Source organism: Petaurus breviceps, unplaced genomic scaffold (genome assembly GCF_028583685.1).
Source record: "Petaurus breviceps papuanus isolate PSGF00001 unplaced genomic scaffold, PetGlider_PUasm1.0 99, whole genome shotgun sequence".
Lineage (NCBI taxonomy): Eukaryota > Metazoa > Chordata > Mammalia > Diprotodontia > Petauridae > Petaurus > Petaurus breviceps.
This window is the reverse complement of record NW_027187465.1, coordinates 13878128-13901802: the sequence shown is the minus strand read 5'-3', so window position 1 is coordinate 13901802 and position 23675 is coordinate 13878128. Positions and strand designations below refer to the sequence as shown.

Genomic DNA, 23675 nt, shown 5'->3' with positions numbered 1-23675 from the left:
AGTAGGCCAAGCCATAAATACATGCAGAGAATGAACTCTGACCACCCATGATAAGATTTCTTCTGTAACAAGATTGAGCCCTTCACACTAACTGTTCCATGCCAGGATGTTTCTGCTGCCACCCCACTTGGGCATGGGCTGAAATGTGCCATGTCTTGGTGGGGGGGATGAGATGATTTCTCAGGGCTCTGATGATCTAGGGAAGGGCTCGGACAAATGATTTGCCTCCCTTCCAAGCCCCACCCATGTGGTTTAAACTACTTCTGCTAATTACCTCAGCTGCACTTAATATTTGCCCTAATAAAATATTAATCAAGGACGTCCACTAAAGTAATAGCCAAAATCTCTCAAGTGCTTGTGTTAACATGTTCATTAATCTTCTCCTTGTCCTAATGATGAAATATTGTGGCTGTCTTTATTTCACTATCGTACTAAAGCCTATTATCACAGAATTTTAAAGCTGGAAGCAATCACTAGGCTGAAGCTTAGCTGCTTTAAAAATATTATGCCATCGTTCTGAGTGAATGGGCAAACATGGGGAATCAGTTAATGAGTGAACTTGTATAATATCTGGCTAATATAAAAGTCCTATGTAACATTGTGTTTATATATATATATATTATATATATATATAATATATATAACAGGCCATATAACATTGTTATAATGTGAAGGGACTTTCAATTCACTTAATATAACCCGAACTTTCCATATAACCAGAGTTGGTAAAGTTAACATTTCCTCTGATATCCCCCAAAGACCACTATTATAAAGTAAGAAATCAGAGAAATGATGATACATATTTTGGCCAGGAAAGACCTGAGTCTGAATACTGCTTTACTTTGTGTTGCCTTGGGCAAGTCACTTAACCTCTCTTGCTTCAGTTCCTTCATTTTTAAAGAGGGGAAGATTATAACAAGTATACCACATGATTGTTGTGAGGATAACTTGGAGAAAGCACTTTGGAAATCTTAAAGGTGTTACAGAGGGGCAGCCGGGTGGCTCAGCGAGGAAGAGCGCCGGCCCCAGTGTCGGGATGACCCGGGGATCGAATCCCGGCTCAGACACTCAGCACCCACCCAGAAACAGCTGGCCATGTAACCTTGAGCAAGTTACTTAACCCCAATTGCTTAAAAAAAAAAAAAAAAAATATAAATATAAATAAATATTCACTTTGGGGCGGCCGGGTGGCTCAGCGAGGAAGAGCACCGGCTTCAGTGTCGGGATGACCTGGAGATCGAATCCCGGGCTCAGACACTTAGCACCCACCCAGAAACACCTGGCCGTGTAACCTTGAGCAAGTTACTTAACCCCAATTGCTTAAAAAAAAAAAAAGTGTTACATAAATGCTAGTAATAATAGTAATTGTAAGAACTGCTATATCATCATCATCATGATCATCATCCAGGATTCTAAATGTTGACTGTCCAATAATAGTTATTATTCACAGAAATGTTCCCCAACAAGTACAATAAATGTGGGATATTTTCAATTAGTAATCTCCAATGAGAAATTAGCCTGAATACTGAGGTTCGAGTACCAGCAGTCGGACCAATAATAGAAACAGGTGCTAACATTTTACTAGGGCATTTGAAGGCCTTGGAGGTTCTTGGGTGGTCTGATATGTGTACACCATCAAGGCTGCTAACAAAGAGCTCTCCTTGGTCAGGTTTGTCTGCATACATGTATTACACTGTCTTTTTCAGTGACCGGTGGGTAATTTCCAGATGGCACTTAACCAGAGGCAAAATCTTGGAAGGAAAGCCCAAATCAGTCATCACAAATCCAAAGTCCTGGGGCACTTCACCCTGTCAATATGCAGCACTCAACAAAGCCTAGAAAGGCCTGCTAGAATTCATGAATATATATTTATTGTCTGTTACATGTAAGACCCAGGGTAGGAGTGTAATAAAATGTAATCATTTTAATAATATGCATTTATATAATACTTTAAGATTTGCAAAGCGTTATACATGTTATCTCAAAGTAAATCATCAAATGAAAAATTTGACTTGGAATGAGTTTTCAGAAAAAAAATTCAGCTTGAAGTAAATGCTTAAAGAAGACTAGATGATAGTTTTGAAAAGAGCACACAGAGACTGTGAATTGCTAAATTCTAGGCTTTCTCTAATTGGCATGTGGTTGGTGGTAAAATCTCCCAGTCCCACCCAGGACTTAACTTTTTCTGAGCATTAAAAAAAAAAATTAGAGAACCGCCAATCTAGATGAAGCCATGTGTTGGTTAATTTTTTTTAGTTGTGATTTCTTTTTTGAAATGTCTAGATGGTGATATCACCTCTGATTTTCTTTTAAGTTATTGAAATATTTTGTTTGGACACAACAACTAATTCCTAACATTTCCCCAATTGCCCCATAAAGCATGTTTCCCTAAGCCAGCTAAGACAAACATCTCATAGGGAGATGGAAACTGACTCTATAGGTTACTTTGTACTTTCTCTGATTAATAATAACTAAGAAAAAAAAACATTAAAAATAAAGAAAAAAATAGCTAAGATTTATATAGTGTCTACTTTGTGCCAGGCATCATGCCAAGCATTTTTACAAAGATTACCTCATTCGATCCTCACAACAAGCCTAGGAGGTAGCTACTGTTATTATCCCCATTTTAAAATAGAGGTTTTTGTTATTCAGTCATTTTTCAGTTGAGTCCATCTCTTCATGATACTGTATTTGGGTCATTTCTTGGCAAAGATATTGGAGTGACTTGCCATTTCCTTTTTCAACTCATTTTATAGATCCACATCTATAACTGAGGCAAACAGGGTTAAGTGACTTGCCCAGGGTCAAACAGCAAAGAAGTATCTGAAGCTGAATTTGAACTCAGGTCTTCCTGACTCTAGGCCCAGTGCTCTATTCACTGTGTTTCCAAGCTTATTGTTAGCATTCTGCTTTTAGGAGGAGTCTTACTCACTCACAAGCACTATTTTATTGGCTCCTCCATTCTTCCAAACCTACCGACTCTTTTGTCTGTCTCCAAATATTTTTTTCAACCTTTCTCCTGCGTATGGAATACCTCATAATTCTGATAAAGAAAAAGTGAGTCTCTAGGTACTTAAAAATAAGACAGAAGCACATCACACTTCATTAGAGGCAGACCCACTAAGTGCAAATAAGATTCATTTGATGGACATACAAACCCAACACACATGCCTGCCTTTGGGGCGGCTGTATAATGGTTGATCAGAGCCATTATTTATCTTTCTTGGTGCATGGCTAGGCCACAGGTTTACAGGTGAGACAGTGTAGGTGGTACCTGGCAACTCAGTGCCACTATCTTCAAATTCTGATGAGAGAGGGGATCTAGTCTAGGAAACAGTACTCCTGGCCTGCCTTTTTCTGGATATGGTGAATGACAAGACAGGTAGGCATTGGTTCAAACTTTCTAATCCCACAATGATCCACATTTTTACACCACAATGGGAAAAAAGAGGGGGTTCAAATTTTTCTTTCAAAAGTAGCTACCACCAAATAGTTGTATGCTTCTTTGACGTAAGAATAGGCCTTGAGATTATTATGCATCCAGCTATTCATCTAAGCTATTGCCATGGCTCAATCATCTTCTAAACCACGGCACTCGTTTCTGCTTCCTTCTCTATACTCACACTGCTACCACTTTCATTCAGGATCTTACCACAAATTACTTGGACTATTCCAACAACCTTCTAATTGTTTTTCCTGCCTCAAGATTCTCTTTACTTCAGTCTGTCCTCTAGCTCGGTTACCAACAGGATTTTCCTAAAGTTCAGATTCGCCCATGTCACTGCCCCCATTCAATGGGTCCGGGATCAAATATATTGTCCTCTGGTGTTTAAAACTTCTGCAGAAGGTCCCTCCCCGGGTGCATGGGGTGTTAATGCCATCGATCCTCTTCAAAAATGAAAGATGAGCCCCTGATTCCTCCTTTGTGATTCCCATGAGATTACCTTCCATATACTTACTCTGTAAGTATCTTGCATGTGTAGAGTTATTTGTCTCCCCCACTAAACCATGGCTCTTTGAGGGAAAGGAGAGAGCTTGTGATTTTCTTGGCTTAGCACAGTTCTTGGCAGAAAATATACAGCACTCAGTAAGTGCTTGTTAACTGACTGGCGACCTGCTGACCTCTAGCTCTCTTTCTGCCATGATTTTCAAATTCAGGGCAGCTCCATCTTGAAAATTTGCATGGTTTGTTTTTGTTCTCTGGTTGCATTTCCCTGTTCATGCCCTTCCTGAGCTTGTGTGGCTTAATACCCATACACTCCTTCTCCTACTCAAGGTTAATTTAAAATTTAATCTGGTTCTCCAAGGTGTAGGCCAGTTGTCACCAGCAAATATAATAAGGATAGTCTTTTCAATCATCTAAGTCATTAATGAAAATGTTAAACAGTATTGGGCCTGGGACTAACCCCTCCCAGGAGATATACTATGCTTAGCCTAATGATGATGCAAATCCTCTTTCTAGGATGAACTCTCTAGCTAACCAAGTATATTTCCAGGCCTGGGATTGGAATCTGGAGAAACTTGGTTTGCATCCTGCTGTTGGAACCTTTCTAGCTGTGTGACTCAGTCCAACTCACCTGACCTCTCTATGTCTCTAATTCCTCATATCAAATATGGGCATAATCACAGCTGTAATACCTACTTCACAAAGTTCTTGTTAGGTCAAATGAGAGAATTCAGGTTAAAGTGTTTGCAAGCCTTAAAGCCCTTTGCAAATGTCACCTGGTCTTAGCAGAATTCCCACTTGATAGAATGAATTCCCAAAAGCAGAGGAGTACCCACTCCTCCGAGTTTGTTTTTGGCAAGACAAAATAATAGTTTCCAAAATAATACAAATACTGTAGATTAGCTAAAGCCAGACATACAGGCCTAGAAATGATGACCACAGGATGTTCACTAACTGGATGGCTATGGCAGGGGCCCACTTTCTTGATATACCCACTACCTAGTCTGCAGCAGCTACTTGGGAGAGGCAGGTTGGTACTTTGGAAGGAGTAATGGTTTGGGCATCAACTGTTCTTACTTAGAATCCCAACCTGACCACTTAATACCAGTGCAACTTGGGCGAATCACCACCTTGTTAGGCCTCAATTCCTTATTTTTTGGGACAAAGGGTTTCTTTGGCCCTTGCCAGCTCTAACTCTATGATTTTCTGTTCTACCCAATTCTCTAACTGCCCATAGAGACAGTCCTTCATAAAACTCCATTCCCAAGCAGTTTGAAAATTGAAAGTGGGCAGGGTGACAGTAAAGGTCAGGGAAAGTTGGATAGCTTATCCTTCTTTAGAGCAGATGAGGGTCAATGGTTATAAGTGATAAATACATTGAAGTCTAGGTTATATCTATTTGGAGCTTCCTTTGGTATAAACTATGAGCTATTAGAGGCAATGCTCCATATGACTAATTAGAGAAAAGTAAATTAAAACAATTCTGACATTCCATCTCATATCCATCAGGATCAGCAAAAGTGACCAAAAAATGGCAAATGATAAATGTTGGTGGGGCCATGGGAAATTGATGCTGTTAGTAGAGCTGTGAATGGGTCCAACCATTCTGGAAAGGAGTTTGGAATTATAAATAATCAGAAAGTTACTAAATAGTGTATGTCCTTTGACCCAGCTTTATGACTGCTAGGTCTATGGTGAAAAGGTATCAAAGAAAGAGGGAAAGGTCTTTTATGCACAAAATTATTTACTGTAGCTCTTTTTGTGGTGGCAAAAAAAAAAAAAAAAAAAACCTGCTGGAAACTAAAGGGCTGCCCATCAGCTGAGGAATGTCTGAATAATTAACGGGGAGTGCTATTAAGATATAAGAAATGAGGAAATAGAGGATTTCAAAGAGATACCGAAAGACTTAAATGAACTCTTACAGAGCAAAGTAAGCAGAACTAGGAAAACAATTTACACTCTAATATCAATATTATAAAACTGAACAATTCTGAGGACTTTTATGAATTGCTGAAGAATGAAATGAGCAGAACCAAGTGAACCATTTATACAATAACACTGGAAAGTCAAACAACTTTGAAAGCCATAAGAACTATAATCAAGGCAAAGACCAGTCAGGATTCCAGAGGACCAATGACTAAGCAGACAATTCTACTTCCTGACAAACAGGTGATCCATTTAAGGGGCAGAATGAGATTACAGCCCCTCTACTTGTAAATAAGCCTGCAAGGGAATTTGTTTTGCCTGTTAGAGGGATCTTTCCTCACTTCTTTCAATGCAGAGAAGGGTAGGGAGAGAAAATAGATTTCTGTTTAAAAAAAACTTAAAACAGAAAGGATGAAGGGGTGCTATAGTTAGATATGGGCTGGTGCAGGCCCTTTCAGAGGAGATCACTATTGTTAGTGTTGCCTAATTATTTTTCTTCCTTACAAGAGACAAAGGGTGAGAGTAACCTGGAGATGTTTATATTATAAAAACAATATACAGTCAATAAAATCTTTTAAAAAAGCAAATAATTCTATATAAAAGGGGAAAAGTAAATATAAAAAAAATCCTTCCCTTGTCTTTATAAGCCAACAGGTCTGGCCTGATGCTACTTTGCATTTGGTGAATAGAAATGTGTGGAAATTAATTCTCAATAATACTCAAGCAAGTACTTGATTTGGCAGTAAAACAGTCTCTATCTGAACATAATAGTATAATTAAGCTCTTCCTCCAGTCAGTTTAAGGAGGACTAAACAGTGGTTCCAGAAATCAAGCTTTGATGGGACAAGCTGTTGGAAGGAAGGGCAAGACTGTGAAGAAATATGGAGTTGATGTGTTGAGGAAGTCACCAAGAAATCACTTGGGCACAGTACTTGGTATACAATAGGAGCTTAATAAGTGTTTAACTGAATTTGCAATAATTTTTGTGAGCAGGAAGAATATGATATTAAAAAAAATCTCTAGAACAAGGGAATTTAACCTTTAAGGAGTTCTTTGCTGTTGTCAAATTTGCTACATGTATAGGTCTGCTTTCTTTTCTAGTTGTGATAAAGTAAAGCTCTCTGGGTAGTTCAGGGGAGAAAGAAAAATTTGGAAATAAAACTCACCACAAAAACAAAAGATATGAACCATTTTTTTTTTAAGTTCAGTGAATTGAGGAGTATCTTTTCATTCCTCCAAAGTCCTAAAATCTCCAAATAAGAGGAGCTGGGAGCTGGCAGGCAGGTGTGGTGGGGACCTGATGATTATGAGTTAATCTTTAAAACAATTACTGTACTTGAATGCCTACCACCAATACCTTACCTTTGAAGAGTGAGTAGTCATTTTTCAGTCATGTCTGACTCTTCCAGACCCCATTTGCAGTTTTCTTGGCAAAGATACTGGAGTGGTTTGTCATTTCCTCCTCCAGTTTATTTTACAGCTGAGGAAACTGAGGTAGACAGGGTTAAGTGACTTGCCCAGGATCACACAGCTAGTAAATGTCTGAGGCTGGATTTGGACTCAGATTTGACTCCAGGCCCAGAGATCCACAGAGCCACCAAACTTCCCTTCTTTGAAGAATATATTGCATAGCAGAAGAAAGGCTTGGACTTGAATGTACTCATTTTCTATTCTGTGTACTAAAGTATGCTAAGATGCTATATTAAAAATATTTTCAAACCAAAGCTGCATACTATATTTAAAAGCATATTTAAAGGTCTGCATATGTAGCCAAAAGAACAGAATTCCTAAATAATTAATGGGACACAGAGGTCAATATTTTCTTTTTTCAAAATGCTTAACTCAAGTTATGTATTAGTTCCAAAGTAGCACTATAAAAATTTCTGGACAGCTAGTTTTTAAATGGTGTAGTCAGTAATCAATGGATGAAGGCCCATTTATGTGCTAGGAGCAGGGAATACAAAGACAGAAATGAAACAGCCCTTACCCTTGAAGAGTTGATATTCTATTAGGGGAGACATCATGTCCCACACAAGACATACACAAGGCAGACACAAAAGAAGCTTGCAAGAGAAGGGACTCGCTAGTAGACAAGAGGCTTGAGGTAAGGAAATGAATTAGGAGACTGTTGAAATAGTACAGATAAGAGATGATGAGGAACCAGAACTCCAATGGGGTCTAGAGAATAGAGAGAAGAAGGCACGTGTAAGAAAAGTTGGAGAGAAAGAAGCAACAGCTGATTGACCCTATGGGGTTAGTAGAGAATGCTACTGAGCTTCTAAATCTGTATGGCTGGAAGGATGGTGGACGGTGCAGCCAGATGGCATGGTGGATAGATTACTAAGCCTGTAGTCAAGAAGACTGGAATTCAAATCTGGCCTCACACACTTCCTAGATGTATGGCCCAGGGCAGGTCATTTTAACCTCAGTTTATCTTGGTTTCCTCAGTTGTAAAAATGGAGAGTATAACAATACCTACCTCCCAAAGTTTGTGATGATGACCAAATGAGATGATATTTGCAAAGTTCTTAGGCACAGTGCCTGGCACATAGTAAGCACTTAATAAATGCTTATTCCCTTCCTCTCCTCTGGTGCCTTGGGCAGTAATAGGGAAGTACTGAATATGAGGGGGATTTGAGACAGAGAGAGAGAATGAGTTCGGATTGGAACATCCTGGATTTGATATGCCTAAAGAACACCCAAGTTGAAATGTTGGAGGGGCATTTGGTGATGTGGCACTGGAGACACTAGATATGGGAGTCATCTGCATAAAGGTAAGTGAAGCCACAGGATCTGATGAGGTCATCCAGTGAGAGAATGCAGAAAGAAAAGAGGGCCTGGGAGACATTCCTGGTCAGTGGGTGTGCCACTGGTGATGAATCAGCCAGGGGTGAGGAGTGGTCAGACAAGTAGGAGGAAGCAAGAGGGAAGTTTCTTGAAAGTCCAGAGAGGAGAGAATATCCCCAAAGAGAGGGTGTTGGACAGTATCAAAGGCTGTAGAATGATGACGACTCAGAAATAAAATGCCATTAGATTTTACAATTAAGAAGTCATGGGTAACTTTGAAGAAAGTCATTTCAGTTGAGTCATGAGGTTGCAAATCATATTTTAAAGGACTGAGCACTGAATGTCAGGTTGGAAAATTATTCTATCTTGTTATTGAGGCAGAAATAGGAGGAGTCACCGTTTGGTTCAAAACAAAGAAGAACTTTCTAAAGAACAGAAAGGACAGAAAAAGGAATAGAGAAGCTCTGTCAGGACAAGAGTGAGTTCCCCATCAGATGAAGGATTATGCTAAATGACTTCTAAAATCTTTTCTCAAACTAAGTTTCTAGGAGCCTACATTTAGTTAGAATTTAAAAGATTTCTATCTATGTCTATATAGGTGTGATTTATTATGATTATAATTTGACCTAAACTGCCTAATTACAAATCAGGTCCCTTAAGAAATTTTACTATACTTCAAATCAACAATTTGATATGAAGAGGGTGGGACAGATGCTAATTGTGTATGTATCTGAAAAAGCCTTTTCATTTTCACACTGTTTCTAACCAATCATTCAGAAATGAATTATATTAGGATAAAAGAATATCACCTAGTAGTTATATTACAGACAATATGGAAGTATTCACAGTGTAGTTTGTTATAGATTTAAGTCCAACCCTGGTACTATTCTCAAAGCACAAAAAGGAATAAATACCATCCCCATTTTCCAGACTCAGAAAGTTAAGCAATTTGTCTAAGGTCACATGGAAAGCTTGAGACATAATCAGGAAGAGAAACCAGGTCTTTTGTAATCCTAATTTAATAGTTTTCTCCTTTAGACCATGCTAAGCCCATTTTAGAAGTATGGGACTTATAGGAAAAGAGCAAACAGGAAAGGCGTCTTAAGTGGAGAAACTCATTTATCATAGCACTGTCAGAACGTTGAATGATAACTAAAATGGTGATATGGGGATTTTTTCCTTTTGTTTCTATCTATACAAGGTATTAAATAACTAGACAAAAATCAAAGCCTTCTCTAAATCTGGATCTTATCTTTCTAAAAATTCATGTTTTATATAATGTAAACTATATTTAAAATTTTTACAATTTATTATTATTTTTAATATGGTATCACGCAGACCCAATGCAAGGTATTTGAGAGGGTAGAAAATCTAGTAAGGAATGATCACAATAAACATCCAAATAGAAAGCAACCTGTCTGTATTTTTAGCTTTGATGTACATCACCTTGACCAATCTGCTTGCCTCAGTAGGGGTTTAATAAATGTTTATTGACTGAGTGACTGTAAGAAGCTTGAATGTGGCTACCAAGTCTCTGCTCACCAGGGCACCAACCACAGTGCCTTTACCTAGTGATGGTCCAATAAACATTTGTTGATTAAATAAATAAATCTTCACATTCATAATTATAGTTTAAGAGCCTTCAAACAAAATGTGCTAGGTAACACATAATGCAATATTCATGTCTCTTGTTTAGTAAAGTTTAGAAAAAAGTGAAAAGTTATATGAAATTGAAATAAACTCTCAATGAAAAACTTGACCCAAGTAGCTGATGGCTGCTGAATGCTCTCCCCAGTCAATTCTGTTGTTACTGTTTAGTAGTGTGGTAGGGCTTTTCCTGACTCCATTTGGGGTTTTCTTGGCAAAGATACTGGAGAGGTTTGTCATTTCCTTCTCCAGCTCCTTTTGAGGAAACTGAGGCAAACTTGTTGAGCGTCACACAGCTAGTTAAATGCTTGAGACTGGATTTGAACCCATGCAGATGAATCTTCCTAATTCCAAGCCCAGTGCTCTATTAAATATCACCTTACAATAAGACTCTGCACCAAATTCTCTCAGTTGTTAGTGTTCTTCCCACACTGAAATCACTTTCTAACCATTTTTCTAATCATTTCTGAAATATGCATAGTTTTTTTCCTTAGTAGAATGTAAACTCCTTGGGGACAGGGGCTACTTCGTTTTTTTTGTCTTTGAATCTCTGGAACTTCTCATTGTGCCTGTTATATGGTAAGTGCTTAAAAATGCTTGTTGAATTGAGGAAACGTGAAAAAGAACCCCAGAAAGTATCATTTTGTATATTCATTTTCAAATAAAAGGAAATACATGGTCAGGGTCTTCTAGTCACTAAGGCTACCAGTTGCACAGAAGGGGCTGACCTGCATTAGTAAGAGGGTTTCTTTTCTTTGGAGATTCCTCATATCACTGAAATCTCGGATCAGTTCCTTCCCCTAGCCCTCGGACCATTAAAAATGGCTGGATAGCCTCATCTACCTGTAAATGGAAGTTAACAGTCGTTTCCCAAATTGGAGAAACATTAAGGGTTATTTCAAACCATTAGAAATGTTGACTCTGGCTTCTGATAAGCAGGGCAAACAAACTTCTACCTACAGTATGGGACTAGTTTTTCCTCCCCCCTTCCTGCCTTCTAATAGAATCAGCCAGTGTTAAGTTAGATGCTATGAAGAATACCACATACAAGATAGGACCCCTCACCTCCAGAATTTTACTTGCAAGCTAGTTGGGAAGAAAAAGTCAACATGGGAAAAAACGGAGTATAATATAGGATAATATGTAATTAAATGCTAATTATGTGCTAAAAGACTATTGGGGTTAGGTCCTGAGGAGAAAGTGAGTAAGGAGTCCTGGGGTAGTTGAAGAAGGCTCCATGAAGAAGGGCTGGTGAATGATACCTTAAGTATGGATAGGATCTAAAAAAAGGGTAGGAATGAGAGACTAGGGGAAGGAACAATGTGTAAAGGAATGGAGGTCAAGCATCACAGAATCATTGATTTTGAGTTGAAAACGACCTTAGAGATTGTTAAATACAACCTGGTCATTTTATAGATGAGGAGTTGATGATGTACAGAGAATGAAGTGTTTTCTTAAGATCAGATATCAACTAAGTATCTTCCTGAGGTGGGATTTGAACCGGGTCTTCTCAATTCCAATTTGAGTACTGGATTCACCACACCAGTCTACATTCATTGAAATGAGCATTTGTGGACAGAAAAGGAAGTGAGTCTGACTGGAGGAGAAAAGGCACAGTTGAGAGATAATGGAAAATGAAGTTAGACAAGTAGGGTGGGGTCAGGTTATGGAAGGTCTTAAAGCTGCCAGGAAGTTAAGAATTAATGTAGTTAGGGAGAAAAAAAGGAGGCACTAAAGGTTTTTGATAAAGGAATGACATCATTGAAGGGCAGTTTGAACTAGGTTAATTGGGCTGTGGTAAGCAGACTGGATTGGACAGGAAGAGCAAGGAGAGAATCCAGAAGATAAGACTGGTGGGACTGAGAAAGGAGAAGTTATAGATGGCTTGTAAGAGACAATTAGAAGGAAATAAGCGTGTCACTAGACTCTTCTGGGCCTCAGTTTCTTTATCTTTAAAATAATGATGATCAGGGCGGCTAGGTGGAGCAGTGAATAGAGCACCAGCCCTGGAGTCAGGAGGATCTTAGTTCAAATCCGACCTCAGAAACTTAACACAAAAACCTAGCCGTGTGACCTTGGGCAAGTCACTTAACCCCAATTGCCCTACTCTCCCCCCTCCAAAAAAAAAAAGCTAAAAAAAATAATGATGATCTTGAGGACAGTTAAGGTCCTTTTCAGCTCTGAATCTGGGGAATTCTGAGTTAGGGAATCTTTGAACTTTAATGCCATTGTCAAGAGTCTAGACCACACTGTGTAACAAGCTTTAGTGTGATTATCACAAATGAAGTAACATTTGTAGCACTACAAAGCTTATAGTAAATTCAATAGACTTTTTTAGAGCTGGAGGAATCAGAGAGATCATCTGATCCAGTGTTCTTAATTGACATCTGAGGAACTTGAGAGGTTATATGACTTGCCCAGGGTCATAAAGGGTGGCCCCCTATCGGAGTCAGGGCTAGGATTCAAGTGTTTTGCTCCAGTTTAGTTCCACAAAACTCAGTGTTTGTGCCCCTCCCCCAGTTTGGACAGGGTTTGATTGGCCCATTCCAAGAGCCAACTACTCTTTTGAATATAGGAGGGCCACTTTCCATAGGCAGGTAAGTTGCAAACATGAAGACTGAGCAAGCTCCACAGGGACTTTAATAGTGAAAGCAGAGAAGGTGCCTCCCCTTTCTTGCTGCCAGCCTAGTATTTATTTCTCTTCCCCTCCTTAGACTCAGCAAAAAGGGTTACCTGATCTTCGAGATCTTGGGAGATACCCCTAGTTTTAAGCCTGGAAAGTAGCTTGCTAGTGACCCACTTCAGAGGAAAAATAGATACCTGCCATTGAAATGAATAGAAAGGAGGAATGTGGAAAATAGAAAACACTTGTATACCCCACAGAAACAGCTCACCAGCCTTTGTTTAGCTATTGAATAAAGGAATCCTTTCTTAATTTAAAGGATCAGTTCCTAAAATGAAATTTGATCACTGCCATTCCTTCCAATTTATTTATTACTTAAACTGTGAACAAAATTTCCTTTAAACAAAATGACAACTGATTCCCACCCCTGGCTCCCATTAGAATGAATATTCTACCACCTTTTCCAGGATAAAAGGAAGTATAAGCATGCAAAAGAAACCTGAGGAATATAAAACACTATCTCTTTCTGGAATCATTCTCTGATAGAGTTGTGAATGATTATTTACAAAAAGATGTAGGACAAGAACGAAAACAAGTCTTGTGAGTCTGCTGGGATGGGTATTCCCTTCACCAGTGCTGATCACAATGCCTACAAGACTTAGGATATGATCTTTGGGAAAAACTGTAACTAACGACAAAAGAAAGGTTCCTCATTTTGAGGCCAATCTGGTGGTGAACTTCTCCACATTAAGCTGTACTGGTTCTCAGACATAAGACATAAGGTGATCCCTGGATATGTCTATTATTGTTAGCTAGCATTTATAATAGTATTTTAAGGTTAACAAAATGCTTTCCATCGATCATCTCATTTGGTCCTCATCATAGCCCAGTAGGTACTGTTATTATCCTCACCTACCAGATGAGGAAACTGAGGCTAAGAGAAGAAAAGGTCCCTCCAGTAAGTATCCAAGTTATGATTTGAACTCAAGTATTCCTGGCTCTAAGTTTGGCGCTCTGTGCATTGTACTGCTGCCCGAGGCCCCTCCAGCTTGGTGGGACCTGCCCAAGTTTGCAATCTGCTGACAAAAATAATCCAGAGTCACCACCAATCAAAAAGAACCTACTAAGTGCCTACTGTGTTCCAGGCACAGTGCTACCTAGATGCTAGAAATGCAGAGGGAGGGAAAAGATAGTCCCTGCCCTCCAGCAGTTTATAATCTAATGATAGCAAGATGAAGATGAAAAAGACTGTACAATCTCAATATTAGACATCAATGGTTCAAGAACCAGCCATTTCAGTGGGGTAGGTCCGCCCTGCCTCCAGTGCAAATGGTGATTTCCCCCCATATCTTAGCAGACAGTTTATGAGAGTTACTGTAATACAAAAGTTCTCATTTATGTAGTATGTAACTTCAATTGTATCTTCACAACAACCACATAAGGTAAGGAGTACAAGCATTATAACTCCCATTCACAGATATGGAAACTGAGGCAGAGCAGGTGATTTCACTGAGATCATACAGATTGGCAGAGCTGGGTTCAAGCTCAATGAATCCCCATCAATAACCCTGGATGATCCACAAATAGCCAACCAATTAACCAACCAACCAAATACCTTATCTATCTGGCACAAGTCCCAAGAAGGATCCCTACTGGCCCATGTTGCAGGAGAATTCCCAGACTCCCCATGAGCCTTGCAGAGGAGATCAGTCACCTTGAGTGAGCCATGAACTGTATTTTAAGACAGCAATGCAGCAGACTAGAAGGATTATAGGATCATGAGATCATAGCCTTAGAGCTGGAAGGCCCTGAGAAGACACTAAGATGAAGCCCCTCTTTTTACAAATGAGGAAACTGAGGTTTAGAGAGGTTGAATGACTTGTCCAGGGTCACACAGATAGCAAATAAAGGTTACAGATTTAGAGCTGAAAGGGTCTTCTTCCTAGAGGCCTTCCTCCTAAAGAGTTCTGACAGTGTTGTGAGTTGAGAGGGGACTTTGTCCTCCCAAATACATTACAGTTGACAGTTTTCCTATGATCTTTCTTTCTCAATGCTTATGGACATTGGTGACATTTAAAAAGGAATACTCTTGAAATTTTGATACAACAGAACCAAGACTAATTTGGGTTATATATAGACTGGCGGCCATATTCCAATTTCTACTTAAAGGAAGCCCACATTTAAAAACTGGAACATTCGTGGAAAAACCAATCAATTCGTTGCAATGAGCATTTATTAAGTACTTACTATATTCCAGGCAATCTCCAGAGAGGGGCTTGTGATACTGAAATAGAAACTGGTTCTCTTCTTATCAAACACATTCACCAGAACTGAAATTTCTAATAATAACTAAGTGCTGTAATTCCCTATTTGAGTATCTGGGCAGAAATACTGTATTTCCTCTGTCAAACTTGCTTTTATGTAGCAACACCAAGAAACTCACTTTTTACCTGAAACCAGAACAATCCAGAGCCATAAATTTGTCTCTAGGAACAACATAATATGCATGACTTATGTAAATGAAGCCTGATGCTTTACATTCCTATTTAAAGTGCTTTAATTGGTGAATAAGAGGATTAGTTCATTTACAATTGGAATGAATGTATCCTCTCCTTTCTCCTCTCTATTAGGCAACACATCTAGTCTGCGCAGACATTTGGCCTCCAAGGACGGGTAAAGATTCACCCTACTGTCCAGTATGGCCAGTCAGATCTTTGAGGACCATCTAGATTGAGCTTGGTCACAGCCAACCTGTAGAACAGAGGGCAATAATCATGCCAAACCTGATCACCCCTGTGTTTCAGTGAGCTCGACTGTGAACTGGCCTCTGGATTCATGGCAGGTATTGGGGAAAATTGATTAATCAATTTAAATCAGAGCCATATGCAATTTGAGCCTTTTTGCTTAATAGGATGTTTCCCTCTCCCCCCTCTCCAGCCATTCTACAAGCCAACAACAAGGGTTACTTCTGGGAAGTCCCTCTGCACTACAAAAGAATCAACAGTCAGCCTCTCCATAAACAGCTACTAAACCAACTTCCACTTACATCTACTTTGGCAATATAAAACTGAAAGAGATAGTCATATGATAGATGCCTCTCATCTATGAAGCTACTGCTTCAGCTAATTTCTGTTTTTAACAGTCTTTGGTAAACCTCAAGAAAATGCACATACAGATTACAAAAAAGAGGAAAACAATTATGAAGACATTACATCTTGAAGACAGAAATATGAAGGGGCTTTAACTTCCTCTCCCTATACCCTTGGAACAAAACCCACAAATCTGTAACGTCAGATGTAAATGTTCCTTGGGTGAAAATGCAAATGTTTTGTAAGGCATATTATACTTCACACTCCTAACATGTGAAATCTCAAACCCACTCACCATCTATTTCTATGATATTAGCAAATTCCCTTGTTCCAGGAACCAAATAAAAAGGGTAAAGGAACTAGGAAGATTTTTTTTTCTCATCGTTTGTGAAATATTTTGGTGGCTTACTTAAATATTTAAAATCTACACTGTGGGAAACCGGAAACTGGAAAATCCTGACTTTTCTACCTTGTTCTCCATCCCTGTGCTCATTGGGTTAATATTATTTATCCTGCAGTTAGTCTGTAAACAGGCATTTATTTGCATGTTGTCTCTCTCATTTTCTCCTTGAGAGTATGAACTGTCTTTTGTTCTTTTTTTGTATCCCCATCACTTAACATAGTGCCTGGCACATAGTAGGTTTTTAATAAATGTTTATTGCCTATTAGTCATCGCCTAAAATATTTGGTACTGGGAGATGGGTAGGAACTGGACAATATTTTCACTGGCATAGGGAATCCCCAGATGAAGTCTCCCTCCACTAAAGGAGGTTAGCACTCTTGCTGTAATCTACAATCCTTCAGAGAGAGTAACCAAGATGACAGAGACTCATCCATTATGTGCGTGGGACCTGATCCCAGGTTTTCCTGGCTTTGAGGCCAGCTCTTCATCCCCTATGACAACAGATATTAATGTATTTAAAAACAGAACAAAACAAAAAACAAAGGTTATGTTGTAGTAAGTTATGTTGTAGGGAAGTAAATGTGATCCCTTTGATTCTATCATAGGATTTGATTTCTATCCCTGCCACTGAATTTGATATTACTTTAGAAAATCACTCCTTCCGTTTTCTCTCATTAACCCTTTCTATAAAAGAAGTACAACATAATGAACCACTGTAAAAATATTTTATAGGATTATCAAGGTTAAACAATGTGACATATTGGTAATAGAGAAATGTTATGACAAAGCTTTGCTTGATCAGTGGGTTTCAAAATCCTCCCATTAAATTTATCACATATAAGTACAAATATTTTCCAACAGCATGAACCGGCCTCTTTGCAGCAACATCCTTTAAAGCACTCAAAGTTTTGTTTTAACCTTTTCTGATGCAGTTGTGAAGTTCAATTTAGGAGACACAATTTACTCCTTTTATACAAGTAAAACAAAAGAGGGCAGAAATAAAATTTTGCAAAAGAAAAAAGTCCTGCCTGGTTTAGGAAGAGCAAAGAAATATGAGGAACATATAAATTTAAATAATTGTTCATAACTTGACTTTGAAGTTCAGAGTATAATGAACCCGAAACTCAATAAATGGAAAACTCAATTTCTCCTGTTCAGTAGTAATGTTAAGACATGACTCATACCTCCATCTGATATGAAGTCTCAAACAGAAGAGTTCAAATGGTCACTTTTCAAATCGTTCCCATCTGTAACGTTCTTTGGTAAGTCAAAGGATGGTAGACATCAGAATTCCCACTATGTAGCCAACACAATCTACCTAGATTTGCTTTCTCAGAAAGGTGTGGGGGGAGGGGGGGAAGGGAGGTGTCTTCTTCCTTAATGTAGTATAAAACCTGACTCAGTTTTGAGATGTAAGAATGAACACATGTTAGCAAGCATCTTCACCCAGAGAAAGGAAGTTATTACAAATGCTGAGTGTTAAAGCGACTACTTCCTGGTCACAGATAGGACTGAATAAATGCATTTGAAAATTAAATCTTAAAATTCAAACTTCATAGAAAGAACTTTCTTCCATGTCACTAAAATGCCATTATTCATCTCCATTTCCTTCTTCAGCCTTCACACAACATCAAACTTGTTCAAAGAAAGCTGAAACATCTCTACCGAAGAAAAGCTGCCAAATGTTCTTGGCATTGAGAGTGACCTAGACCAGGGCCATGACAATGAGAGCATTAGTTACAACATCTTACCATTATGGGCAAACATATTTACTTGATCTAAAAGAATAAAAAACGAACTGCATTCTCACTGAATGCTACCATGAAGGGCTACAGGAAGAAACATTAGAAAGGAGACAGAGAAATAAGATGAAAAGGATAACTCACCAGTTCTTTGGCACTGTAGGGAATTAAAATAACTGCTCTCATGGGTCACTTGTCAAACTGTTAAATGATTCCCTGTTAAACATCCATCAAAACAAAAACAACAAAAAACAAACCAGAGGACTCCACAAGGAACTCTTCTATAACCCTTACACGGAACTACAGATAAAAAACAGCACCCACGGAGAACTGCACATTTCTATCAGCATTGCAAGCTTAAGTATTTCCTGTTTCCACCACCCCTATTGGTTCTCACAGGTGCAAGTGTCTATGGGCGGCTTATCTTGCCTTCCTTAAACCAACCAACTAAAAGAGATTTAAGGCTGATCAGTCAAATTTTTCTTGAGAGCTAGGAAGTATTGGCTTCAAATTTATTTTAGTAAATACCTTTAGCCAACAAACAAACAAACAAAACTCCCTACCCACAATGGCCCTCAAACCCCTCAAGTTAACATATGCCAAGAAAGCAGAGAAGGAGAGCTAACAACAGAATGCATAGTTGACCTAAGTACTGGAAAACATTATTCCTAGAAGTTCATTAGTCTTTTCAAAATGTCTTGATGCTAATATGTTTGTGGATTTTTTTTTCTTTAATAAAAAGGCCTTCCCTAAACAGATGTTAAGAAATCTATGTAGGAATTCAAGCAGCTAAGTGCAGAACTCACCACTAGCATGCACTGCAAAAGTTAGCACCAGGGACACTATTCAAACTTTTCCTACATACTCAAGCTGAAAACTCAAATGCCTTTCTAGCACCATGACATGTCAAATCAGAGCACTCTGCTCTGTGCTTAATTTCTCTTTCATCCAAAAGACATATGGGATGCAGTGGCATATGTTAAGGGAAAAGGGAAAACTTCTCACCATGAGTCACACGTGACTAAGTTCTTATAATTCTGGCTTAAAGACATTTGAAACACACTCATCCACACAACTGAGAGTAAGCCCCAAATTAACTTTGATCGAGCCATTTTCAGGGTCAATTATCAGTTTCTTGTGCAAAAAAAATTTATTTAGGGGTGCTATACTTGTTCCAATTTTAATTAGTGAGCAATTTAAAAAGGGTTGTTTGGGTCAAAGTGCCTTTTAGACAAATCTATCCTAAGTCAAAATGTGAACTTAGGTTCCCAGATGCCAAACTCATTATACCAGGCTGCTATGAATTTGGCATTTGACTTCTTCTTAGAACAGATATATCCGAGAGATTTCTAGTTGGAAAAGACCCTAGGTCTAGCTAGGTCAATATCCCTGTTTTATAGCCCCATTAATAGGGCCCAGAGAAGGAAGTAATGTGCTCCAGGTAACATTAGCAGCAAGTGGCCAAAACAATGCTGTGTCTAAATCCAGGATTTCTGGCTCCATATCCAGCGCTCCATTCACTGCTTCTAGAAGACTCCAGAGGAAGGCACAGGTAGGTGGATGTGAATAATCAGTGCCCCACAAAACAAAAAAATGAAGTAAATGTAAATACTGCTGAAAGAGAAAATATAAAACCAACAAGAAGAGCGAGCAAGGAAACCATATTCTTGCCTAGAATTTGGTTTCATTTAATTTGATAGAAAAGGGGTCATTTTTATCCAATGAACTCAAGTTAAAAAAAAATTTATCTACTCTGCTGCTGAATATTTGAAGATTTAGCTTTTGTTAATAGTTTACAGCTATGTAAGCTATTATAACCAAAGAAGAAATCTTTTTCTGAAAGATTTGAATCCAAACACAAGAGTCTTGGCCTCTAAATCAAGTGGACAACTACTCCTGGGAGAAAGGCAAAACTTAGCCCAGGAGAACTTGCCTTTGAGTGTCCCTCCTATACAAGGAAAATAGATTCCCAAGGTTGAAGGGTCAGAACCAATGCTCTTCCTACAAAACACCACCCAACTAAGTAAACAAAAACAAATTCCAAACACTCAAGGATTCAAAGGTCATTCAAGGGAAACTGTTTTCATTATTATTTCAAGCTTATTGCCCAAATATACATCTCCACTTATGTTCATTTTTTTTCTTGTTTTTTTTTTCTTTTTTTGGAGGGAGGGCAGGGCAGTGGGGTTAAGTGACTTGCCCAAGGTCACACAGCTAGTAAGTGTTAAGTGTCTGATGCCACATTCAAAGTCATGTCTTCCTGACTCTAGGGCTAGTGCTCTAAGCACTTTGCCACCTAGCCACCCCTTATGTTCATTTTTCAATTAGCAAAATGGGTGGTCCATGGCAACCTTTACTAAAGACTGGGCCTAATATAATTATTAGTACAATTGGTATACTTAAATATTGTTTGTAGGAGCAACAAAGAGAAACCAGGAGCTTCATTTTAATTTTTTTATTCCAATTTAATCCTTGTCCTGGGTTGCACAGTGAATAGAGCACTGGGCTTGGTTGGGTTCAGGAAGATTTATCTTTGTGAGTTCAAATCAAATACTTACTAGCTATGTGACCCTGGGCAAGTCACTTAGCCCTGTTTGCTTCAGTTTCCTCATCAGTGAAATAAGCTGGAGAAGGAAATGGCAAACCACTCCAGTATCTTTGCCAAGAAAACCCCAAATGGGGTTGGATGCAACTCAAAAAAATGACTAAACAACAAAAAATCCTCATCCATTTGAGTTACTAAGAGCCCCTAAAGATACTAGTTCTCTCTCCCCCAATTGGCAAGTCAAATCCTTCCCAACCCATCAATTGCAGTTCAATTCAAATGCTACCTTTTCAGGGAAGCCTATCCAAATTTAACCCCCTTCTTTGCTCAGGTCCTTTTTACCTTTGGACCACATAACAGAGAGTTCTCTAGCTCTCTAACATGTTTATGTGACATCATGTATTATACTTATTTACAGTGTAGATGCCATGTGACAGTGCCCAGAGGGCTGGCCTGGGGTCAAGATGAGAGAGGTTCAATTAAGTTCTGTCTCTGAGGCATACTAACTGGAGATGTAGGCAAATGGTAACTTTCTTATACCCCAGGAGCAGTTGCTAATTTGTATACATAGATGGAGTTTTCACACCAGCAAATCATATAAACATATGAAACAATGGATCCCAATCCCATCACTTAAAAAAAAAAAGTGTTTGATCCTAGACTATAAGCTTCAGGAGAGCAGGTGCTGTGTTTTATTTAAATCATTATATCTCTCTGAGCAACTCAGATAATGCTATTTTTAGTAGGTACTTAATGAAGGTTTGCCAAATTGGATTAAATTAAATCACATGTTTGGGAAACAAAACTGTTCAACATAGGTATACAGACTGGATGATCTCTGTAGTTCCTTCCAGGGCTATGATTCTATTCTAGAATTTTAATTTACTCATGGGCACTGATAATAAAATGGGTCTATATAAATTATACGGAGGGGATTTTGTTCTAGAAAATGTCTTTTGCTCTTGAAATAGAGGATGTTTTAAAAACTTCCTATGATTTTGGTGACATATTGTATATGTATATAATATATATACATATACATAACCAATGTATATAGAATGAACATAAGCATATATATATATATATATAAATATATATAAATATTTGCTATAAAGCAACAGTTAATGTCCATAGTAGGAAGAAGACAATTAGTTAATTTATGAATTGCTATTTGTACATTGCTTGTTATCAAAGCCAAAGAGCATGCTGGTTTAATTAAATCAAGTATTTTGCTTTGATTGGTGCTATCTTTGGTCAAGAATTTCCAGACATCTTAGATTTAAGTTATTCTCATCTGTCAAGATTTATAACATCCACACCTTTCCTGAAAGGAGTTCTTCATGGATCTTCAAATGATGAGCTATGCTTTCCCATATTAACAGGGAGAGGAAGTAAAATGGTCATCTTTCAAAGTGTGCATAGGTAATGAACTAGGATTCTGAGCATTACAAAAAAGTACAATGTGGGATGGATTTCTGCCACCTAACATTCCAGTGGGGGCCCAATCTAAAACAGAATCCAGATCTCAGCACAGAATCCTAAGGTTTAAAGTGGAGATTAAAGAATTGTTCAAATTGCAAACACAGTCCACACCTTTAGATTAAATTTGAAGCAATATTAAGGTATTCTGAGTAACAATGTAGATACTTCTGCATACCCGGGATGAGATAATACATGTAAACTTAAGGTGCCATGTAAGTGTCATCTATTATAATCAGCATCACAGCAGGTATTTCTGTATTCTCTCCAACTGGACAGATCTATAACTCAGTCTTCTCATCCGTTGTGATTTTTGTTCATATCTCTCCATAAGTAATCCATAAGGGGTCAATCAAGATATTGGAGGCTTTTGTTTAGGTTTCTTAACATTAATTGGGTGGCAGTGCATCACCTGGCTTGTTATTAAGGCATTTGGATGGCACAGCCAATGGAGAGGTAGACTGGAGCCAAAAGGATGAGTTCCTATGAAGGTGTGACCCTGGGCAAGTCAATTAACCTTTGTCTGACTTGATTTCCTTTCTGTAGAATGGGAATAATAATAGCACTCACCTCTCAGGGTTACCTTAAAGCACTGTATAAATGCTAGTTGTTACTATTATTGATAACAACAATATGCAGCCGCCTATTGGCACCCACCAAGAGTCAGCGCTGTACTTTGCGCAGATCTGCAGAGATTTTGGTACTCCACTTTGCGGCCTTTAGATCTTAATTAGCATGTTCTGCTTTGCAAACCTCATAAAGCCATCCACAAACACAGACAGCGGGAAGACCTCGGCATCCAGACGGAATTCCTCTTCCATTGGAACTCCACTCTGGGCATTCTCCATGAGTGGCAAACAACTTTGGTGAACATATGCACATTTGAGATATCCTGCAAATATTTCCAATCTAAATCCAGGTTATTAAGATGGAGGATGGAAACCACACACCTTGCCAAATGTGCTTGGGAAGATCCCTTATTATTATGAAACCAACAGTCCACTAAGCCGTAGTCTAGACTTGTAGTCTTGCCTCCTTCTTGGGAAACAGAAATGAAATTGAAGGGGGGAAGGGGCGGCTAGGTGGAGCAGTGAGTAGAGCGATGGCCCTAGAGTCAGAAGGACCTGAGTTCAGATTCGACTTCAGACAGACAGACAGACAGACAGACAGACAGACACACACACACACACACACACACACACACACACACACACACACACACTGGCTGTGTGATCTTGGGCAAGTTATTTAACCCCAATTGCCCTCCAAAAAGCAAAAAGAAAAAAAAATTGAAGGCAGGAGAGGGAGGGAGCAGGTGTTGTTTTCTAAGACAATGAATGTAAGTAATCTATAAGGAACAACGCTCCCCCCATCTAGAGTCAGAAAGTTGTTCTTGCAGGGCTAGTGATAGGTTGATGTTTAACTTTCTCTCTAGGGTTTCTCTAGTGCCCAAGCACATGCATTTATCTGCAAGTAAGTAAACCAGAG

The 23675-nt window shown here is 38.7% G+C and overlaps 1 protein-coding gene across 2 annotated transcripts in view; it reads right to left on the bottom strand.

Annotated features, from left to right (window-relative positions):
- The window catches only part of TAOK3 (TAO kinase 3), a 243206-nt gene that overhangs the window by 208093 nt on the left and 11438 nt on the right, over positions 1-23675 (bottom strand). The window contains exon 1 of one of the 2 annotated variants that reach the window (XM_069081657.1): positions 18308-18509. The exons of the other annotated variant lie outside the window; for it this stretch is intronic. The gene's annotated coding sequence lies outside the window, so the exon portion shown is untranslated. Of the gene's footprint in view, positions 1-18307; positions 18510-23675 lie in introns of those variants that run through there. 2 annotated transcript variants of the gene reach the window in all.